This window comes from Anabrus simplex, chromosome 5, assembly GCF_040414725.1.
Source record: "Anabrus simplex isolate iqAnaSimp1 chromosome 5, ASM4041472v1, whole genome shotgun sequence".
Lineage (NCBI taxonomy): Eukaryota > Metazoa > Arthropoda > Insecta > Orthoptera > Tettigoniidae > Anabrus > Anabrus simplex.
Genome location: NC_090269.1, coordinates 171,634,395 through 171,657,690, shown reverse-complemented (window position 1 = coordinate 171,657,690; position 23,296 = coordinate 171,634,395).

Genomic DNA, 23,296 nt, shown 5'->3' with positions numbered 1-23,296 from the left:
AATCGGAAGGTGGTGTTGCAATCCGTGCCCCTTCCTGACCTTCATTCTTGTTTTTCATGGTTTCGTAAGGCCAAGATCTTTACTATCTTGGACTTGAATCAGGCCTATAATCAAATTCCCCTTGCCGAAGAGTCTAAACATCTTACAGCGTTTGCCACGGACTGGAATTTATACGAATACAACCGCGTGCCTTTCGGGCTCCCCACGGGAGCAGCTGTACTCACTAGGCTGCTAGATAGGGTCTCCTCCGACATCAAATTTGAGTACTTATATCACTACTTGGATGATGTCGTCGTATTTTCAGAGACTTTTGAAGAACAACTAGATCATCTGCGAGAAGTTCTCGATCGCCTTCGTAAGGCTGGATTAACTGTCAAGTTCTCCAAGGTCGCCTTTGCTAAGCCCTCTATGTCGTTCCTAGGGCATATTGTGTCACCTGATGGTGTAGCGGTCGATCATTCTAGAACACAGGCCATCCGTGATTTTAAACCTCCCAATGACATTAAAGGTATCGCCAGGTTCATTGGTATGGTGAATTTCTTCAGGAAGTTCATTCCTAACTTTGCTAATAGAGCGGCGCACTTGAACCTTCTTCGTAGGAAAGGCATCAAATTCGAGTGGGGACCTTCTCAACAAGCCGCTTTTGAAGATCTTAAATTAGCTCTCTGTAATGCCCCTGTACTTGCTATGCCTGATTTCTCGAAGAAATTCATCGTCCAAACCGACGCATCGTCGTCAGCAGTAGCTGCAGTCCTTCTTCAAGAGACTGAACTAGGGAGGCGACCCATCGCCTATGCATCTAGGACTCTATCGGCTCAAGAAGCCAAGTATTCTATCTATGAGCTCGAAGGGTTGGCAGTCTTATTTGCCTTAGAGACGTTCCGTCTCTATCTGGAACATGTCAAATTCGACCTGGAGACAGATAATCAAGCCTTAAGCTGGGTTTTAGGTAGGCCGCGTCGTACTGGACGTATAGCCCGTTGGGCCATCCGTATTTCTGCCTTCCAATTCGATGTCCGGCATATCAGAGGTACCGAAAATGTTGTCGCTGATGGACTCAGCCGTATGTTTTCCAACGACGTCGAGACCCACGAACCGGCCGACAGTTCATCACCTCCCGAGTCCATACTATCTGGTGTTAATGCCATCTTAACTGATGCTCCCATGCTCTTTAGGGATATCGAGAAATACCAACGTGAAGATCCGACGCTGGCTCCGATAATGGAAACCCTTTCTTCTGGGGAACATGTTGTCCCTTATGTTCTGAGGAATGGTGTTCTATGTTGCCCTTCGAGGCATGATAAGATGATGAAGGTTGTCGTTCCAGCTGTTCTTGTGCCTATGATCTTCAAATACTATCATGAGACTCCATTAGGAGGGCATCTTGGAATCTTTAAAACTCGTGAGAAGATTCGTGAAATGTTCATCTGGAAGGGTATGGACGGTGAAATCCGTGAACTAGTAAAAGCTTGTAAATCTTGTTTGCTCAGTAAACCCACCATGTCCACCAAGGTAGGCCTTTTGTCTTCGCATCAAGCGTCGCGTCCCATGGAACGCCTGTATATCGATTATGTAGGACCCTTCCCCCAGTCAAAGGGAAATGCCAACAAGTTCATCTTTGTATGCGTAGATGGCTTTACTAGATTATCCTGGTTATTTCCGACTAAGCTGGCTACCGCTCAGTCCACCATTACTTGCCTAAATTCTATTTTTGCTTCTTTTGGTCCGTGCCAATATATTGTATCTGATAATGCTAAGGCTTTTACATCTAATTTATTTCGTAAGTTCTGCTTTGACCTGTCCATCTCTCATGTGAAAACTTCTGCTTATTACCCTCAACCATCTCTGGCTGAACGGGTTAACCGTAATCTCAGGTCCGCGCTTATTGCCTATCACCATGAAGATCATTCCAGGTGGGACACGTCCCTGCATTGGTTAGCTTTTGCTTTGAATTCGGCGGTTCATGAATCACATAAATTTACTCCAGCTTCTTTGATGTTCAAGTTCGTTCCCAACACGCCGCTCTCTAACCTCTGGTCTCTGAGTGACATTCTACCCGAGACAATAAATCCGGATAATATTAAAGATCTTTGGAAGAAGGCTAAAGCCAATCTTAAAGTCTCTCATGAAAAAGTTAGGGAAAGATATGATCGTGGACGGAGACCCTCCAATTTGAAGGTAGGCGACCAAGTGATGGTCAAGAATTTTGTTCCCGCGGGCAAGCTTGCCCCCAGATTTCATGGGCCGTGTGTCATTCTAGATTTCCTTACGCCGGTCACATTGTTATTAAGCAATCCAGCCACCGAGAGGATATTTAAGGTTCACCTGTCACAGGTGAAACCGGTGTAATTTCTGGGTTAACTTGCTTCATATAATCGTAAAAGGAATATTAAGGTTATATTTTTTTTTGAGTTTTCACTTTTAAGGCATTCTGCCCCTTCTATAATATTTTGTTTCATATGTACGTTTTTGTAAACCTTCCCCGCACCGTTAAACTGGCGTCCTATCCTTGCCACGGCCATTACCACGCTCCCGTCTCCTGCTCCACTATACACAGTGGCTCGCATATGAAATGAATTTCTGCATGCCGCTGGCCCCTCAACCTCTCCACAAAGCCTGTGCCCTCAAACAATGATGATGGTCCAACAATTCTGCCGCCTAGCTTTAATGTTTCAGTGCCACCGCAGCCGCGCGGCGCCGTGCTGCGATTGGGTTAGGGGAAGGGCCCCCTCTTCCCCAGCGAGGACCACATGTGCACGGCGAGCCGGAGCTCTCCTCCCGGTCAAGGCTGATGTGTGGCGCACGACCTGCTACTTGCCCGTAGCCTATATATGTTCACCGCGGGCGCGGCGTGTTTCAACACCACTGCTCCCCTCATAGTGCGGGCGAGCGGTATCTCAGGGTACTTGAGGGGTCCGAGCGGCCTCTTCTGGACGCAAGCTGCAACGGCCGGGCTGGCCATCCAACTTCATCAACATCAACTACATGGAAATTTACTGTCAGCAATTACTGCACTTGGGAATTCAACAGCAATATTTGGTGGACCTTGTAAAATTTTTCTTCACTTTTAAGTATTAAAAGTTTATCTTCTGAATTCTACTTCTACAAACAAAAAAACTTTACTTCTACAGTTACAACAAAAATTTTGAAACTGAATCAAACCACATTAAGAAAATCTTATAAATTCTTCGGCAATTAATCTCCATATCTACATCAAAACTTGGACCTTGCTTTCAAACAAATTTCATGTGTCACCACTGGCGGAACTTTTGGGGGGGGGGGGGAGGTCTGTACAGGGCGGTACACCTCCACGCCGCTAATTTAAAATGTGCGCCAATTGAAACTCCTCTGCTGGAGGAAGTCTGAACTTTATTGACGGTATTAATTTTCAAGTTTCTCAGAAGATGTCACTACATGGAAAATTTGGAGTTTTTGAACTGTGTCATTTTCGACGTATTTTTGTTTTGCTTGTAGTAAGAAGTGTGAACTTTCTCTTCTAGAGGACACTACTGAAGATCAACAATAGTGCACCCTAGTGCGGAGTGAAAGAACTGTTTTTTTTTTTGGAGAATTTTTTATTTCCAAAGTTTGTTTCTTGTTAAATTTCTTTCTGTTATTGTTTAAGTTGGCTGTATACCCCTCTCTTTCCCCTTGTTTTGTATTTAGCCAATCCCGAATTTCTTTAATTAATTTCTGACCAATCCGATGTATCTTCCCCCAACTGGGATATGTTGCTGTACCCTACCCTATAAAGTGATTGTGGGCGGGTGTTTTCTTCCCCTAAACGCCTCGAACTTTCCGCGAGAGGATATAAACTGCTGATTTTTGGGTCTCTGTGCCACTTCTGTTCCATCTTTCAGTGTGTAAAGTACATAGCAGGGGGCGGGAAGCGCCTCTTTCTCCGGCAGCGGTCAACAACCTGGTAATGGCCGATTAATTACTTCTTTTCTTGCTTGCTCAGCAGTTTAACTCTCGGGGCGGGTTCGAAGTTTTTCCATTATTTAACCTTCCTTAAAATGTAAAGAAACTGGTATCTATTCTATCTTTTAAACTACATATTGGGATAGAGAGTGCTTAACCCTCTCGAGCTCCCACTCATATTGTTTTGAGGTGAACTTATTTTCTCAACCTATTCTTCCTTAACATTATGTAAATTGTTTCCTTCTTAAGTCACCTCTTTAGTATGGGATTAGCCCTTGTATTAACGGCCTAGTGCCAAGTAGGTTTTAAACAAAGCGTATTAGGAGCGCAAGTTCGCCTCCTCTCAAATTGTTATTTTAGAGGTCAAGTAATTAATCTTTTCTCACTTAATAGACCTCAGTAGGTTGGGTATTTTACCCCTGTGTCTATGTCCAGAGAGGACAACTTGAAGGTGGAGTTTGGTGTGGCCTTTGAGAGGCTTAAAGTTGAGAGCGAGTGGCTCTTTTTCAAAAATTGAGTGTTGGATGCCTCGGGGAGGCTTTTCTGTGTAATTTGGAGCAAGTGCTCCTGAGCATGAATGGGGTTTTCTGCCCCTCTGTTAATACTTATTTTGAAGTAAGGTTGGGCTGATTGCCCAAGCATTGTAAAGTCAGGGCGCGAAGCCCGAATCCTGTAAATATTCTAACTACCTTTGTGACTTGCTACTCTGTACCTGCCATGCTTGTTATTTCTTTATTTTGAAAAGAAAATATAACCTTGTTAAATTTTAAATTAATTTTACCTTCGTAGCTTGAAACCTGTTCACCAACCCGCACCTTCTTTCACGCATAACTACCGCAAAAACACGGTAACAAGTGGTAGCAGAGAGTGGTTGAATGGGTCTCATTTTAGCCCCTTTTGACGGCTAAACATTGTTTTGATCCGAACTCTAACCATTTTCTCAGTTGCTGGATTTTTTTTTAGTTTTTCAAAATTGTTCTGTCATCATGCCCGGCCCTCGCGATGTTCTCCATCTTAACTATTTGCGCAAGGAGGAGTTGATCTATGAATTGACTATTAGAAATGTGCAATCTGGAGGCACGGTTGCGGTAGACGCAAACAAGCTTAGAGAGTCCCTTGATTTGCCCATTTCCATCCCCACCATGGGAGAGAAAGAAATTGACGACTCTCATTCCACGATCGTCGAGAATATTACTGGGCTAGCATCTGTAGTTAGTTTTTTTGATGAAAATGATCCTTCTCCTAATCAAATTAAGCGTGTGCAAGCCAGGCTTTTTCATTTTTCAAATAGAGTTAACGATCTGCTGTCTCTAAAGTTGAATGACGTTCAGAAGAAGGAAGCTAGTACGCTGCTTGAAAATATTTCTGAGTTATCTAGCAAGGTCACTCAATTGTTAACTGGGGAAGTTCCTCCCAAAATTGATCAACCCACCACGGTGAATGTAGGTAGCGAGGAAGAGCCTCCTAAGGGAGAAGTAAATAGGAAAACCATCGCTGCTCAAACAACCTCTGCCCCATTGGACGAGTCTGAACGCCGTGCATCGTTGAATAATATACGTTCGGAATTAACTTCCTTGCCATTGAAACCTTTACCTACTATGTCACCCGGGTTTAGCAGCTTGCCTCATCCATTGGCAATGTTGCTCAGAGGTATCTCTAAGTTTTCCGTTAATACCACCAGTGACGTAATTTCATTTTTAAGATTTTTAGTCGAATTTAAGGATCATGCCCTTGTTTTTTCTCTTTCCCCATGTCAGATTTTGCAAATCATCTATCCCTATGCAATTGGTATTCTCTCAGACAAAATAGTAAGAGCCATAGCCGAACAGTCATCTATTGAAGATTTTCATGCACACTTGCTTGCAAATTTTATTCCCGCCCGCGCGAGGTCATCTCTGATTCAGAAGTACTATTATCGTGTACAGCGTTTGGATGAAAATTTGGCTGATTTCATACAAGACATTAAATTCTATACTAGGGTGTTTGCTCGTCATTTTCCTGAAGACCAGATTGTACAGGCTATTGTAGAAGGAATTTCACCACCCTATAGGTCATATTTGTGTATCGCGGCGTGCCCGCAAACTTTCTCCGAACTTGAAGCGTTGGCCGTCTGAGCGGAAGGAGTGAGATACGCCGATTCCTTGCGTGTCGCGAAAGAACCCCCGCCTTCTTTTAGTAATACTCGGCCTCCACCTCGCCGATCAGTCACACCTCGTAAATGTCATGCTTGCGGGTCGCCTGACCATCTTCGCAATAAGTGTCCACTGATCAAGTCTAGTAGGGCAAATAATGGAGCTGGTTCATCACAAGGCTGTTGTAAATGTGGGGCTTTCTCACATATCGCCAAGAATTGCCCAAACTCAAATAGCACCCCCTCCTGCTCAACTTCTGGTGCAAATTCCACCAATGCCAATAATAAAATGTGACTAGCGGCTTCGGCTGAGTCGACTAATTCTGCTTCCCAAGGCTCAGCCCCTGCCAAAAAGGTCGTGAATTCAGGGAACGTTCAATTTGCAAATCCATCTTTCGAATGCCCCAAAGAATGTCTTAGGATTGCGGCGGATACCCCCGCACCTGTTCCTTTTCTTAAGATTGAGTTAAATAACGTGCCTATAACAGCTTTATTAGATTCAGGCAGTGTTTGTTCAATTATCTCGGACCAATTGTATACAAAATTGAAGTCTGTTTGTATATTACCTGACTATGGCTCATCTACTGTTCAATATGTTTCGGCTAATTCATCTCCATTAGAAATTCTAGGTTCTGTACAGGTCAAAATTCGTATTTTTAAATTCACATGGAAAACCAAACTGTTTGTGGCTAAGCACTTGTCTTGCCCCATCATACTGGGAGCGGACTTCATTTCTCGCACTGGTCTTGTGCTCGATCTTCAGAGTAGGTCGTGCACATTCAAATTTGCGTCCAATTGTAAAATTCCCTTGTTAAAGTGTAATTCTGTATCATGTTCATCTATTTCGCCTACCCAGGATGAGATGTTGTTAGACATTAGACATCTACCTGAGGAGCAGGCGGATAGTATTCGTAAGTTGTGTCAGTCGTTCCCAGAGGTGTTCTCTGATACTCTTGGTGTTACTGACCTTATTGAATACAAAATTGAGGTCACGGATTCGATTCCTGTCCGTTTTCCACCATATAGGCTATCTCCACCTAAAATGAAGGCTCTGAAAGAAATCATCGATCAAATGTTGAAGGATGGTATTATTAGGCCCTCTAAGTCGGCGTATTCTTCGCCTATTTTTCTAGTCCCGAAACCCCAAGGGGGCTTCAGGCCTGTCATTGATTATAGGGCTCTCAATCGGAAGGTGGTGTTGCAATCCGTGCCCCTTCCTGACCTTCATTCTTGTTTTTCATGGTTTCGTAAGGCCAAGTTCTTTACTATCTTGGACTTGAATCAGGCCTATAATCAAATTCCCCTTGCCGAAGAGTCTAAACATCTTACAGCGTTTGCCACGGACTGGAATTTATACGAATACAACCGCGTGCCTTTCGGGCTCCCCACGGGAGCAGCTGTACTCACTAGGCTGCTAGATAGGGTCTCCTCCGACATCAAATTTGAGTACTTATATCACTACTTGGATGATGTCGTCGTATTTTCAGAGACTTTTGAAGAACATCTAGATCATCTGCGAGAAGTTCTCGATCGCCTTCGTAAGGCTGGGTTAACTGTCAAGTTCTCCAAGGTCGCCTTTGCTAAGCCCTCTATGTCGTTCCTAGGGCATATTGTGTCACCTGATGGTGTAGCGGTCGATCATTCTAGAACACGGGCCATCCGTGATTTTAAACCTCCCAATGACATTAAAGGTATCGCCAGGTTCATTGGTATGGTGAATTTCTTCAGGAAGTTCATTCCTAACTTCGCTAATAGAGCGGCGCCCTTAAACCTTCTTCGTAGGAAAGGCATCAAATTCGAGTGGGGACCTTCTCAACAAGCCGCTTTTGAAGATCTTAAATTAGCTCTCTGTAATGCCCCTGTACTTGCTATGCCTGATTTCTCGAAGAAATTCATCGTCCAAACCGACGCATCGTCGTCAGCAGTAGCTGCAGTCCTTCTTCAAGAGACTGAACTAGGGAGGCGACCCATCGCCTATGCATCTAGGACTCTATCGGCTCAAGAAGCCAAGTATTCTATCTATGAGCTCGAAGGGTTGGCAGTCTTATTTGCCTTAGAGACGTTCCGTCTCTATCTGGAACATGTCAAATTCGACCTGGAGACAGATAATCAAGCCTTAAGCTGGGTCTTAGGTAGGCCGCGTCGTACTGGACGTATAGCCCGTTGGGCCATCCGTATTTCTGCCTTCCAATTCGATGTCCGGCATATCAGAGGTACCGAAAATGTTGTCGCTGATGGACTCAGCCGTATGTTTTCCAACGACGTCGAGACCCACGAACCGGCCGACAGTTCATCACCTCCCGAGTCCATACTATCTGGTGTTAATGCCATCTTAACTGATGCTCCCATGCTCTTTAGGGATATCGAGAAATACCAACGTGAAGATCCGACGCTGGCTCCGATAATGGAAACCCTTTCTTCTGGGGAACATGTTGTCCCTTATGTTCTGAGGAATGGTGTTCTATGTTGCCCTTCGAGGCATGATAAGATGATGAAGGTTGTCGTTCCAGCTGTTCTTGTGCCTATGATCTTCAAATACTATCATGAGACTCCATTAGGAGGGCATCTTGGAATCTTTAAAACTCCTGAGAAGATTCGTGAAATGTTCATCTGGAAGGGTATGGACGGTGAAATCCGTGAACTAGTAAAAGCTTGTAAATCTTGTTTGCTCAGTAAACCCACCATGTCCACCAAGGTAGGCCTTTTGTCTTCGCATCAAGCGTCGCGTCCCATGGAACGCCTGTATATCGATTATGTAGGACCCTTCCCCCAGTCAAAGGGAAATGCCAACAAGTTCATCTTTGTATGCGTAGATGGCTTTACTAGATTATCCTGGTTATTTCCGACTAAGCTGGCTACCGCTCAGTCCGCCATTACTTGCCTAAATTCTATTTTTGCTTCTTTTGGTCCGTGCCAATATATTGTATCTGATAATGCTAAGGCTTTTACATCTAATTTATTTCGTAAGTTCTGTTTTGACCTGTCCATCTCTCATGTGAAAACTTCTGCTTATTACCCTCAACCATCTCTGGCTGAACGGGTTAACCGTAATCTCAGGTCCGCGCTTATTGCCTATCACCATGAAGATCATTCCAGGTGGGACACGTCCCTGCATTGGTTAGCTTTTGCTTTGAATTCGGCGGTTCATGAATCACATAAATTTACTCCAGCTTCTTTGATGTTCAAGTTCGTTCCCAACACGCCGCTCTCTAACCTCTGGTCTCTGAGTGACATTCTACCCGAGACAATAAATCCGGATAATATTAAAGATCTTTGGAAGAAGGCTAAAGCCAATCTTAAAGTCTCTCATGAAAAAGTTAGGGAAAGATATGATCGTGGACGGAGACCCTCCAATTTGAAGGTAGGCGACCAAGTGATGGTCAAGAATTTTGTTCCCGCGGGCAAGCTTGCCCCCAGATTTCATGGGCCGTGTGTCATTCTAGATTTCCTTACGCCGGTCACATTGTTATTAAGCAATCCAGCCACCGAGAGGATATTTAAGGTTCACCTGTCACAGGTGAAACCGGTGTAATTTCTGGGTTAACTTGCTTCATATAATCGTAAAAGGAATATTAAGGTTATATTTTTTTTTGAGTTTTCACTTTTAAGGCATTCTGCCCCTTCTATAATATTTTGTTTCATATGTACGTTTTTGTAAACCTTCCCCGCACCGTTAAACTGGCGTCCTATCCTTGCCACGGCAATTACCACGCTCCCGTCTCCTGCTCCACTATACACAGTGGCTCGCATATGAAATGAATTTCTGCATGCCGCTGGCCCCTCAACCTCTCCACAAAGCCTGTGCCCTCAAACAATGATGATGGTCCAACAATTCTGCCGCCTAGCTTTAATGTTTCAGTGCCACCGCAGCCGCGCGGCGCCGTGCTGCGATTGGGTTAGGGGAAGGGCCCCCTCTTCCCCAGCGAGGACCACATGTGCACGGCGAGCCGGAGCTCTCCTCCCGGTCAAGGCTGATGTGTGGCGCACGACCTGCTACTTGCCCGCAGCCTATATATGTTCACCGCGGGCGCGGCGTGTTTCAACACCACTGCTCCCCTCATAGTGCGGGCGAGCGGTATCTCAGGGTACTTGAGGGGTCCGAGCGGCCTCTTCTGGACGCAAGCTGCAACGGCCGGGCTGGCCATCCAACTTCATCAACATCAACTACATGGAAATTTACTGTCAGCAATTACTGCACTTGGGAATTCAACAGCAATATTTGGTGGACCTTGTAAAAATTTTCTTCACTTTTAAGTATTAAAAGTTTATCTTCTGAATTCTACTTCTACAAACAAAAAAACTTTACTTCTACAGTTACAACAAAAATTTTGAAACTGAATCAAACCACATTAAGAAAATCTTATAAATTGTTCGGCAATTAATCTCCATATCTACATCAAAACTTGGACCTTGTTTTCAAACAAATTTCATGTGTCACCCCTGGAGGAACTTTTGGGGGGGGGGGAGGTCTGTACAGGGCGGTACACCTTCACGCCGCTAATTTAAAATGTGCGCCAATTGAAACTCCTCTGCTGGAGGAAGTCTGAACTTTATTGACGGTATTAATTTTCAAGTTTCTCAGAAGATGTCACTACATGGAAAATTTGGAGTTTTTGAACTGTGTCATTTTCGACGTATTTTTGTTTTGCTTGTAGTAAGAAGTGTGAACTTTCTCTTCTAGAGGACACTACTGAAGATCAACAATAGTGCACCCTAGTGCGGAGTGAAAGAACTGTTTTTTTTTTTGGAGAATTTTTTATTTCCAAAGTTTGTTTCTTGTTAAATTTCTTTCTGTTATTGTTTAAGTTGGCTGTATACCCCTCTCTTTCCCCTTGTTTTGTATTTAGCCAATCCCGAATTTCTTTAATTAATTTCTGACCAATCCGATGTATCTTCCCCCAACTGGGATATGTTGCTGTACCCTACCCAATAAAGTGATTGTGGGCGGGTGTTTTCTTCCCCTAAACGCCTCGAACTTTCCGCGAGAGGATATAAACTGCTGATTTTTGGGTCTCTGTGCCACTTCTGTTCCATCTTTCAGTGTGTAAAGTACATAGCAGGGGGCGGGAAGCGCCTCTTTCTCCGGAAGCGGTCAACAACCTGGTAATGGCCGATTAATTACTTCTTTTCTTGCTTGCTCAGCAGTTTAACTCTCGGGGCGGGTTCGAAGTTTTTCCATTATGTAACCTTCCTTAAAATGTAAGGAAACTGGTATCTATTCTATCTTTTAAACTACATATTGGGATAGAGAGTGCTTAACCCTCTCGAGCTCCCACTCATATTGTTTTGAGGTGAACTTATTTTCTCAACCTATTCTTCCTTAACATTATGTAAATTGTTTCTTTCTTAAGTCACCTCTTTAGTATGGGATTAGCCCTTGTATTAACGGCCTAGTGCCAAGTAGGTTTTAAACAAAGCGTATTAGGAGCGCAAGTTCGCCTCCTCTCAAATTGTTATTTTAGAGGTCAAGTAATTAATCTTTTCTCACTTAATAGACCTCAGTAGGTTGGGTATTTTACCCCTGTGTCTATGTCCAGAGAGGACAACTTGAAGGTGGAGTTTGGTGTGGCCTTTGAGAGGCTTAAAGTTGAGAGCGAGTGGCTCTTTTTCAAAAATTGAGTGTTGGATGCCTCGGGGAGGCTTTTCTGTGTAATTTGGAGCAAGTGCTCCTGAGCATGAATGGGGATTTCTGCCCCTCTGTTAATACTTATTTTGAAGTAAGGTTGGGCTGATTGCCCAAGCATTGTAAAGTCAGGGCGCGAAGCCCGAATCCTGTAAATATTCTAACTACCTTTGTGACTTGCTACTCTGTACCTGCCATGCTTTTTATTTCTTTATTTTGAAAAGAAAATATAACCTTGTTAAATTTTAAATTAATTTTACTTTCGTAGCTTGAGACCTGTTCACCAACCCGCACCTTCTTTCACGCATAACTACCGCAAAAACACGGTAACAAGTGGTAGCAGAGCGTGGTTGAATGGGTCTCATTTTAGCCCCTTTTGACGGCTAAACATTGTTTTGATTCGAACACTAACCATTTTCTCAGTTGCTGGAATTTTTTAATTATCCTTTTTCAAAATTGTTCTGTCATCATGCCCGGCCCTCGCGATGTCCTCCATTTTAACTATATGTGCAAGGAGGAGTTGATCTATGAATTGACTATTAGAAATGTGCAATCTGGAGGCACGGTTGCGGTAGACACAAACAAGCTTAGAGAGTCCCTTGATTTGCCCATTTCCATCCCCATTTTGTGAGAGAAAGAAATTGACGACTCTCTTTCCACGATCATCGAGAATATTACTGGGCTAGAATCTGTAGTTAGTTTTTTTGATGAAAATGATCCTTCTCCTAATCAAATTAAGCGTGCGCAAGCCAGGCTATTTCATTTTTCAAATAGAGTTAACGATCTGTTGTCTCCAAAGTTGAATGACGTTCAGAGGAAGGAAGCTAGTACGGTGCTTGTAAATATTACTGAATTATCTAATAAGGTAACTCAATTGTTAACTGGGGAAGTTCCTCCCAAAATCGATCAACCCACCACGGTGAATGTAGATAGTGAGGAAGAGCCTCCTAAGGGAGAAGTCAATAGGATAACCGTTGGAGCTCAAACGATCTCTGCCCCATTGGACAACGAGTGTGAACGCCGTGCATCGTTGAATAATGTACGTTCTGAATTAACTTCTTTGCCACTGAAACCTTTACCTACTATGTCACCTGGGTTCAGCAGTTTGCCTCATCCATTGGCAATGTTGCTCAAAGGTATCTCGAAGTTTTCGGTTAACACTACCAGTGAAGTTACTTCTTTCTTAGTGTTTTTAGTTGAATTTCAGGATCATGCCCTTGTTTTATCTATTTCTCCATGTCAGATTTTGCAAATCATCTATCCCTATGCAATAGGGATTCTCTCAGACAAAATAGTAAGGGCCATTGCCGAGCAATCCTCTATTGAAGACTTCCACGCCCACTTGCTAGCTAACTTCATCCCGGCTAGGGCAAGGTCATCTCTGATTCATAAGAACTATTATCGAGTACAAAGATTGGATGAAAGTGTGGCTGATTTCATACAAGACATTAAGTTTTATACTAGGGTTTTTGCTCTTCATTTTCCTGAAGATCAGATTGTACAGACTATTGTAGAAGGAATTTCACCATCCTATAGGATATATTTGTGTTTCGCGGCGTGCCCGCAAACCTTCTCTGAACTTGAAGCATTGGCCGTCTCAGCGGAAGGAGTTAGATACGCCGATTCCTTGCGTGTCGCGAAAGAACCCCCTCCTTTGTTTAGTAATACACGGCCTCCACCTCGCCGATCAGTCACACCTCGTAAATGTTACGCTTGCGGGTCGCCTGACCATCTTCGGAACAAGTGTCCATCGATCAAATCTAGTAGGGCAAATAATGGAGCTGGCTCGTCACAAGGCTGTTTTAAATGTGGGGCTTTCTCACATATCGCCAAGAATTGCCCAAATTCAAATAGCACCCCCTCCTGCTCAACTTCTGGTGCAACTTCCACCAATGTCACTAATAATAAGTGACTAGCGGCTTCGGCTGAGTCGACTAATCCACCTTTCCGAGGCTCTGCCCCTGGTAAACAGATCGAAACTTCAGGGAACGTTCAATTTGCAAATCCATCATTTGAATGCCCCAAGGAGTGTCTTAGGATTGCGGCGGATACCCCCGCACCTGTTCCTTTTCTTAAAATTGAGTTAAATAATGAGCCTATAACAGCCCTATTAGATTCAGGCAGTGTTTGTTCTATTATTTCGGCTGAATGGTATGCAAAATTGAAATCTGTTTGTAAACTTCCTGACTATTGTTCCTCTTCGATCCAATATGTTTCGGCTAATTCATCTCCCTTAGAAATTCTAGGTTCTTTACAGGTCAAAATTCGTATTTTTAAATTTACATGGAAAATCAAACTGATTGTGGCTAAGCACTTGTCTTGCCCCATCATATTGGGAGCCGACTTTATTTCTCACACGGGTCTTGTGCTCGATCTTCAGAGTAAGTCGTGCACATTCAAATTTGCTTCCAATTGTAAAATTCCCTTGTTAAAATGTAATTCTGCGTCATGTTCATCTATTTCGCCTACCCAGGATGAGATGTTGTTAGACCTTAGACATCTACCTGAGGAGCAGGCTGATAGTATTCGTAAGTTGTGTCAGTCGTTTCCAGAGGTGTTCTCTGATACTCTTGGTGTTACTGACCTTATCGAATACAAAATTGAGGTAACGGATTCTATTCCTGTCCGTTTTCCACCTTATAGGCTATCTCCACCTAAAATGAAGGCTCTGAAAGAAATCATCGATCAGATGTTGAAGGATGGTATTATTAGGCCCTCTAAGTCGGCGTATTCTTCGCCTATTTTTCTAGTCCCGAAAACCCAAGGGGGCTTCAGGCCTGTCATTGATTATAGGGCTCTCAATCGGAAGGTGGTGTTACAATCTGTGCCCCCATCCCGACCTTCATTCTTGTTTTTCATGGTTCCGTAAGGCCAAGTTCTTCACCATCTTGGATTTGAATCAGGCCTACAATCAAATTCCCCTGGCCGAAGAGTCTAAACATCTTACAGCGTTTGCCACGGATTGGAATTTGTATGAATACAACCGCGTGCCTTTCGGGCTCCCCACGGGAGCAGCTGTACTCACTAGGCTGCTAGATAGGGTCTCCTCCGACATCAAATTTGAGTACTTGTATCACTATTTGGATGATGTCGTCGTATTTTCGGAGACCTTTGAAGAACATCTAGATCATCTGCGAGAAGTTCTCAATCGCCTTCGTAAGGCTGGGTTAACTGTCAAGTTGTCCAAGGTTGCCTTTGCTAAGCCCTCTATGTCATTCCTAGGGCATATTGTGTCACCTGATGGTGTTGCCGTCGATCATTCTAGAACACAGGCCATCCGTGATTTTAAACCTCCCAAGGACATTAAGGGTATCGCCAGGTTCATTGGTATGGTGAATTTCTTCAGGAAGTTTGTTCCTAACTTCGCTAATAGAGCGGCGCCCTTAAACCTTCTTCGTAGGAAAGGCATCAAATTCGAGTGGGGACCTTCTCAACAAGCCGCTTTTGAAGATCTTAAATTAGCTCTCTGTAATGCCCCTGTCCTTGCTATGCCTGATTTCTCAAAGAAATTCATCGTCCAAACTGACGCGTCGTCGTCAGCAGTAGCTGTAGTCCTTCTTCAAGAGACTGAACTAGGGAGGCGACCCATCGCCTATGCATCAAGGACTCTATCGGCTCAAGAAGCAAAGTACTCCATATATGAGCTCGAAGGTTTGGCAGTCTTATTTGCCTTAGAAAACTTCCGTCTCTATCTGGAACATGTTAATTCGACCTGCAGACAGATAATCAAGCCTTAAGCTGGGTCTTAGGTAGGCCGCGTCGTACTGGTCGTATAGCCCGTTGGGCCATCCGAATCTCTGCCTTCCAATTCGATGTCAGGCATATCAGAGGTACCGAAAATGTTGTCGCTGATGGACTCAGCCGTATGTTTTCCAACGACGTTAAGAACCATGAACCGGTCGATAGTTCATCTCCTCCCGAGTCCATGCTATCTGATGTTAATGCCATCTTAACTGATGCTCCCATGCTCTTTAGGGATATCGAGAAATACCAACGTGAAGATCCGACGCTGGCTCCGATAATGGAAACCCTTTCTTCTGGGGAACATGTCGTCCCATATGTTTTGAGGAATGGTGTTTTGTGTTGCCCATCGAGGCATGATAAGATGATGAAAGTTGTCGTTCCAGCTGTTCTTGTACGTATGATCTTCAAGTATTATCATGAGACCCCATTAGCAGGGCATCTAGGCATCTTTAAAACTCGTGAGGAGATTCGTGAAATGTTCATCTGGAAGGATATGGACGGTGAAATCCGTGAACTAGTAAAGGCTTGTAAATCCTGTTTGCTTAGTAAACCAACCATGTCCACCAAGGTAGGCCTTTTGTCTTCTCATCAAGCGTCGCGCCCCATGGAACGCCTGTATATTGATTATGTAGGACCCTTCCCCCAGTCGAAGAGAAATGCCAACAAGTTCATCTTTGTATGCGTAGATGGTTTTACAAGATTTTCCTGGTTATTTCCGACTAAGCTGGCTACCGCTCAGTCCACCATTACTTGTCTAAATTCTATCTTTGCTTCTTTTGGTCCGTGTCAATATTTTGTATCTGATAATGCTAAGGCTTTCACATCTAATTTATTTCGTAAATTCTGCTTTGACCTATCCATATCTCATTTGACGACTTCTGCTTATTACCCTCAACCATCTCTGGCTGAACGGGTTAATCGTAATCTCAGGTCCGCGCTTATTGCCTATCATCATGAAGATCATTCTAGATGGGACACGTCCCTGCAGTGGTTAGCTTTTGCTTTGAATTCGGCGGTTCATGAATCACATAAATTTACTCCAGCGTCTTTGATGTTCAAGTTTGTTCCCAACACGCCGCTCTCTAACCTCTGGTCTCTGAGTGACATTCTACCCGAGACAATAGACCCGGACAATATTAAAGATCTTTGGAAGAAGGCTAAAGCCAATCTTAAAGTGTCTCATGAAAAGGTTAGGGAAAGATATGATCGTGGACGGAGACCCACCGATTTGAAGGTAGGTGACCAGGTGATGGTCAAGAACTTTGTTCCCGCGGGCAAGCTTCCCCCCAGATTTCATGGGCCGTGTATCATTCTCGATTTCCTTACGCCGGTTACGTTGTTATTAAGTAATCCAGCCACCGAGAGGATATTTAGGGTTCACCTGTCACAGGTGAAACCGGTGTAATTTCTGTGTTAACTTGCTTCATATTATTTTGAAAGAAATCGGAAGGTTATATTTTTTTATTTTTTTTCTCTTTCTCTGAGTGTTTTCACTTTTAGGCCTTCTGCCCTTGCAATCTGTTTCCCTTATGCGTAATTATTTTTGTAAACCTCTCCCGATCAGTTGAACTGCCATCCTGTCCTTGCCACGGCCATTACCACGCTCCCGTCCCCTGCTCCACTACACACAGTGGCTTGCTTATATAAAATGCCATGGATATCTGCACGCCGCTGGCCCCTCAACCTCTCCACAAAGCCTGTGCCCTCAAAAAAGATGATGGTCCAACAAAATTCTGCCGCCTAGCTTTAATGTTTCAGTGCCCCCGCAGCCGCGCGGCGCCGTACCGCTACTGGAATAGAGGAAGGGCCCCCTCTCCTCCAGCGAGGTCGACCAGTGTACGGCGAGCCGGAGCCCTCCTCCCGGCAAAGGCTGATGTGCGGCGCACGACCTGCTACTTGCCCGCAGCCTGTATATGTTCACCGCGGGCGCGGCGTGCTCAACACCACTGCTCCCCTCATAGTGCGGGCGAGCGGTATCTCAAGGTACTTGAGGGGTCCGAGCGGCCGCCTTTGGACGCAAGCTGCAACGGCCGGTCTGGCCATCCAACTTAATCAACATCGAAATATTTAATCAACTACATGGACATTTACTATCAGCAATTACTACACTTGGGAATTCAACAGCAATATTTGGTGGACTTTGAAAATTTTTCTTCACTTTCAAGTATTAAAAGTTTTTCTTCTGAATTCAACTTCTACAAACATAAAGACATTACTTCAGCAGTTACTACGAGAATTTTTGAAACTGGATCAAATCATATTTTCACTATTTTGATAAATGCTTCTGCAATTAATCTCCATAGCAACATCATAACTTGGACCTTGTTTTCAAATAAAAGTGTATGTTCTTCCGTGTTACCCCCTTGAAGGAACTTTGTGGGGGGGAGGTCTGTAGAGGGCGGTACACCTCCACGCCGCTTATTTAAACTTTGCGCCAGTTGAAACTCCCCTACTGGGAGAAGTCTGAACTTTGTCTTATGTATTAATTTTCAAGTTACCCTGAAGATGCCACTACTTGGAAATTTTGAAGTTTCTGAACTGTGTTGTTTTCGATATATTTTTGTTTTGCTTGTAGTAAGAAGTGTGAACATTCTCTTCTAGAGGACACTACTGAAGAACTACAACGGTGCACCCTAGTGCGAAGTGAAAGAACTGTTTTTGTTGAGAAAATTTAATTTCAAAAGTTTGTTCTTTGCTAAATTTCTTTCAGTCATTGTTTAAGTTGGCAATATTAACCCTTTCTTTCCCCTTGTTTTGAATTTAGCCAATCCCGAATTTCTCGAATTAATTTTCAACCAATAATATGTTTCTTCTTCGTATTGTGTAGGGGGTTTCTTGGTGAACCAATAAAATCCTTGAGGGAGGGTGTTCTCATTCCAAAAACGCCTCGAACTTTCCGCGAGAGTATATAAACTGCTGATTTTCGGGTCTCGAGGCCATTTCAGTACCATCTTTCAGTGTGTAAAGTACATAGCAGGGGGCGTGAAGCGCCTCTTTCTTCGGGGAGCAGTTCAACACCAAGGTAATGGCCTTTTAATAACTTCTTTTCTTGCTAGCTCAGCAGTTTAACTCTCGGGGCGGGTCCGAAGCGTCTCTACCATGTAACTTTCCCTAAAATGTAAATACTCTTAGCCTCTATTCTCTTTCAAAACTACATATTGGGATAGAGAGTGCTTAACCCTCTCGATCTCCCACTCATATTGCATTGAGGTGAACTTATTTTTCTCAACCGATTCCGTAACAGTAATGTAAATTGTTTCTTTCTTAAGTCACCTCTTTAGTATGGGATTAGCCCTTGCGTTAGCGGCCTAGTGCCAAGTAGGTTTTAAACAAGTGTATTAGGAGTGCTGATCGCCTCCTCTCAATTGCTATTTTAGAGGTCAAGTAATTAACCTTTTTCTCACTTAATAGACCTCAGTAGGTTGGGTATGTTACCCCTGTGTATATGTCCTTAGAGGACAACTTGAAGGTGGGGTTTGGTGTGGCCTTTGATAGGCTTAAAGTTGAGAGCGAGTGGCTCTTTTTCGAAAATTGAGTGTTGTATGCCTCGAGGAGGCTTTACTGTGTAATTTGGAGCAAGTGCTCCTGGGCTTGATTGGGGTCTTCTGCCCCTTTGTTGAATTCTGTATATCGTAAAGTTGGGCTAATTGCTCAGAATTGTGTGTCTGGCTCTCGGAGCCCAAATCCTGTAATTGTACATTCTCGATTAGTGGTTTTGCTACTCTGTACCTGCCATTATTGTTATTTCTTGTTTGTTGCTAAGAAAATATAACCTTGTTAAATTTTAAATTCACTTTAATTTCGTAGCCTGAGACCTGTTCACCCCCCCCCCCGCACCTTCTTTTACCTCTAACTACCACGGAAAACTCCGTAACAATTATTATTATTATTATTATTATTATTATTATTATTATTATTATTATTATTATTATTATTATTATTATTATTATTATTATTATTATTATCATTAGGCCTATTATTATTAGTTAACAAAGTGACTTTAATTTCGTGTGGCTGTTTGTAGCAGAGTGCAGCCCTTGTAATTCAGACCCTCCGATGAGGGTGGGCTGCATATGCCTTTTGTAGGTAACTGCGTGTTTTTAAGTTGGAGGATAGTGTTATGTGCGGTCTGCGAGTTTCAGGGATGTTGGGAACAGGACAAACACACAACCCCGGGGTCATTGGAATTAACCAATGAAGGTTAAAATCCCTGACGCGGCTGAGAATCAAACCCGGGACCCTCTGAACCGAAGGCCAGTACGCTGAACATTCAGCCAACGATTCGGACAACAAAGTGACTGATGTACTTCTACTCGATGAGAATTTATCAGTCTTCTACGCCAGCGAAACTGACGGCACATGTTTACACAATAACACAGAATAACGACACTATCTTCATTACATTTGTCATTTGTAATATAACCTATATGAAAGGATATTTTTTTATGTGTCCCAACATGAAGTACAAAATGACCGAAGAGATACTGGGAAAGATCGGACCCGAGCTTGTTTTGACTAATCTCTAGAAACGTAAAATTTACATACCGTCTAATTTAACAGTGCTTTCAACTTCGGGCCAACCAACAAGGAAAGCTATGTTATCAGTGACGTTTTGTTGTGGTCCGTAACCCATGTAAGCTGGAGAAAATAAGTTAAGTCCGAACGGAAGTCTGCTGTGAGGAAAGCCGTAGACCATGTCATTGCCGTACACTAGATACGCTATTAGCAGACATAAGTAAAAACTAATTGACATAGATCATTTTTTGCCACTTCGTTAAAGAGCGCACGACTGCATAATGTCCGTTGCTAAGCAACAGCGTTTAGTTTGTTAGGAGACATCTCAATTTTCTAGGCAACGATACGTAATTCAAGTTAATGGAATTCTCATAAAGAAGCTGGACCCCTTCCCTCATCCAGGATGCCACCTACATAAGTGCGTGCTGGAATCACCGCAGGATGGATACCTTGAAGGGAGGTCACAGATTTATTTTGTGACATACAAAAAGCAATCCAAATAAATTCCAAAATTTATCGGACACTGTTAAGACTGGTTGCACTTCACAGCATTGAGTGCTGGACCAGCACGAAAACAGGTGATCATTCTGTCCATACTATGGAAATGAGTATGTAACACGCGAAAATTAGAATTTTCTTACACGGTCGTATCTCTAACACAACCAACAGACAGTGCCGGATTAAGGTGTGTGGGGGCCCTGGGCTATTTAAAAATGTGGGGCCCCTTCTTCGTAACATCACGTAAGACTAGAATACTGAAGTCGTTTTAGAACTACTTCCACTTAAATTGATGAATAGGGAAGTGTTGAAATAGACTACAATTTTTCTCTATTTTTCATGTTAATATTTCATAATGCCAAAACATATTTTACATTTGTCCCATCATCCCTATCAAATCGACATACAAAACAGAACTTACGTTTTTTGACACCACTAGGACATTTTCTATCCATTTTACAAGAACATTACAGTTGTAACTTACGAATGGTTCAATAATCAGAGGTGAACTGGAAGTTATCTTCCTGATGCAAAGATATAGTATAGCATGCGCATTCCACCGTACTTCTCCTGTTCCCTCCCGCTCACTTTCTAGACCTCTTCCCCCTCCCCCCTCTGCCCGTACTCGCAAGCTGCCAGATTTAAATTTTCGTCAACAATAACCTTTTCAGTAATTACAGTGCGTATGTAGCGAGGATTCGTGTCTCCGGGCGGTAACTGATTCTAGCAGTGATGAAATATTAACGCCGACAGCTGATATGAAGGAAGGAAGAGTGCGTGTTCGATATTTTGCGAGCGTGAATATTCATACACATCCACGAAGGTGGAGAAGCAGGCCTTTTTACACAATTTCAAGTTCGGTCAAGGCCCGGGGCCCCTTGGCACGCGGGGCCCAGGGCTGCAGCCCCTTTAGCCCCCCCGTTAATCCGGCCCTGCCAACAGACACCGGTGTAGGGTGACATCAGTTCCGGGAAAGATACAGTATGCGAGTAGACTTCCCGTGTATGGGCATGTCGCAAGCGCAGCTGACATTGCCATCAACACTGCGTACAATCTTAATGGTCGAAGACCATGTGGCAGACCAAAGCTGCAGTGGTTGGACCCCCTGTGGGCGGGGATGGTAGAATAACATACACGGTATTCCCTGCCTGTCTAAGAGGCGACTAAAAGGGTCTCCAGAGCATCTTAACTTGGGAGTGTTCATTGGCGACCACAAGGCCCTGGGCTAAGTCTTGGCATTGTTTTCACGTGTACCAGGCTACTCACATCCATCTCCCTTGGTCAACTCTTGTTCTTTTCCAGCCCCTACGGCATTAGAGCACTCGAGGCCTAGGAAGTATTTCATTTTCACGCCCTTCATGGCCCTTCTCTTTCTTTGACCGATACCTTCATTTTTTGAAGTGCCGGATCCCTTCAATATTTTCACTCTGATTAACATTATATAGAGGATGGTTGCCCAGTTGTACTTCCTTTTAAAACAATAATCACCACCATCACCATCCTAAGGCTTTCCTAGGTTGCTTCCACACCTTGAGGATATCACCAGTGTTGGTCTTCAGGTATAAGCAGCGAGACACATGAATTAACACATGGAAGGTAGTACCAGCACTACAAGGGAAGGACAGAAAAGAAAAGTAAAACATTCATGACTAAGACAATCTAATCTTCCCTCCCAGAACCGACATACAACTCCACTGTAGTACGAAGTGTGTGCGTAAGTCTTTCTCGGTTTCACTAAGAGATGGCGCCAGCGAACAGTACGCAGCGTATCCATTTAACCTATACGCCAGATTGTTCGTCTGACATTAAGCTACTAACATACACAAGTTGAGTCCGCCAAACGCTAGCGCCTGTGTTGTATCGACCAGTGATCATGTGCCTGAAAAAGAACGCTATCGCCAACAAATGATTAATTTAAATCACGCATTGGTCGAAAGACGACTGGAATGGGCCAGAAGATATGGCAAAGTGATTTTGTTACACGACATTTTTCGCACTCGCCGTACTGGCGCCATCTATCATCTCTTCGCATCAGGGGGGCACGCGCACGCAGAGCAGCACTTCAGCAATTTCGAGGAAGTTGGAAAATGACACGATGAATGGTTTGCCGCAAAAGACAGGCAGTTTTTCTGGCATGGCATTCATATAATTTGAATAAACAAGAACTGAATTTCCCTTGAAAATCACGTGTTTTCTTTCTCTCTTTCCCACAAAAACCGGTAAAAACGAATGCATGCAACTAGTATAAGTATATTGTTCCAAACAACGGGTAGATGGGGACACAACAAGGTGGAGATCAACTTATTTAACAATTCCTTTTATTAAAATGTTCTAATATATTCAACTAAGATCACAAGATGAGGAAGGCGTAGTACTTGAATATAATGTTGAGAAGCCAAACAAGGATAATAGGTCAGCAGGATGGTGAAATGTATTATCAAAGTAAGAATTGCAACAGAGACCGTATTAAGAGACCACATCATGATAGTAAGCCATAGATAGTTGTCCTCTTCTCTGGACACCATCACCTTGACGTCGGTGTGGGGGCTTGTGTGCCAGCACACATGCTGGATTGGCCTCGGTGTAGGGCCAGACTAACAAGGTGTCCCCCGAGTTGCCTGAGAGGTGACTGAGTTCGTTATTCTTCATTACACTTTCTACCCTTCTATTTTCCAGCTTCTTAAATTTCATTCCCTTTCCAGTTTTCCCCTTGGATGGGGCAGTAGAATGACACCCACGGTATCCTCTGTCTGCCGTAAGAGGCGACTAAAAGGGGCCTCAGGGGCCCTCAACTTTGGAGAGCGGGTTTGCGACCACGGGACCCTTAGCTGAGTCCAGGCATTGCTTCCACTTACTTGTGCCAG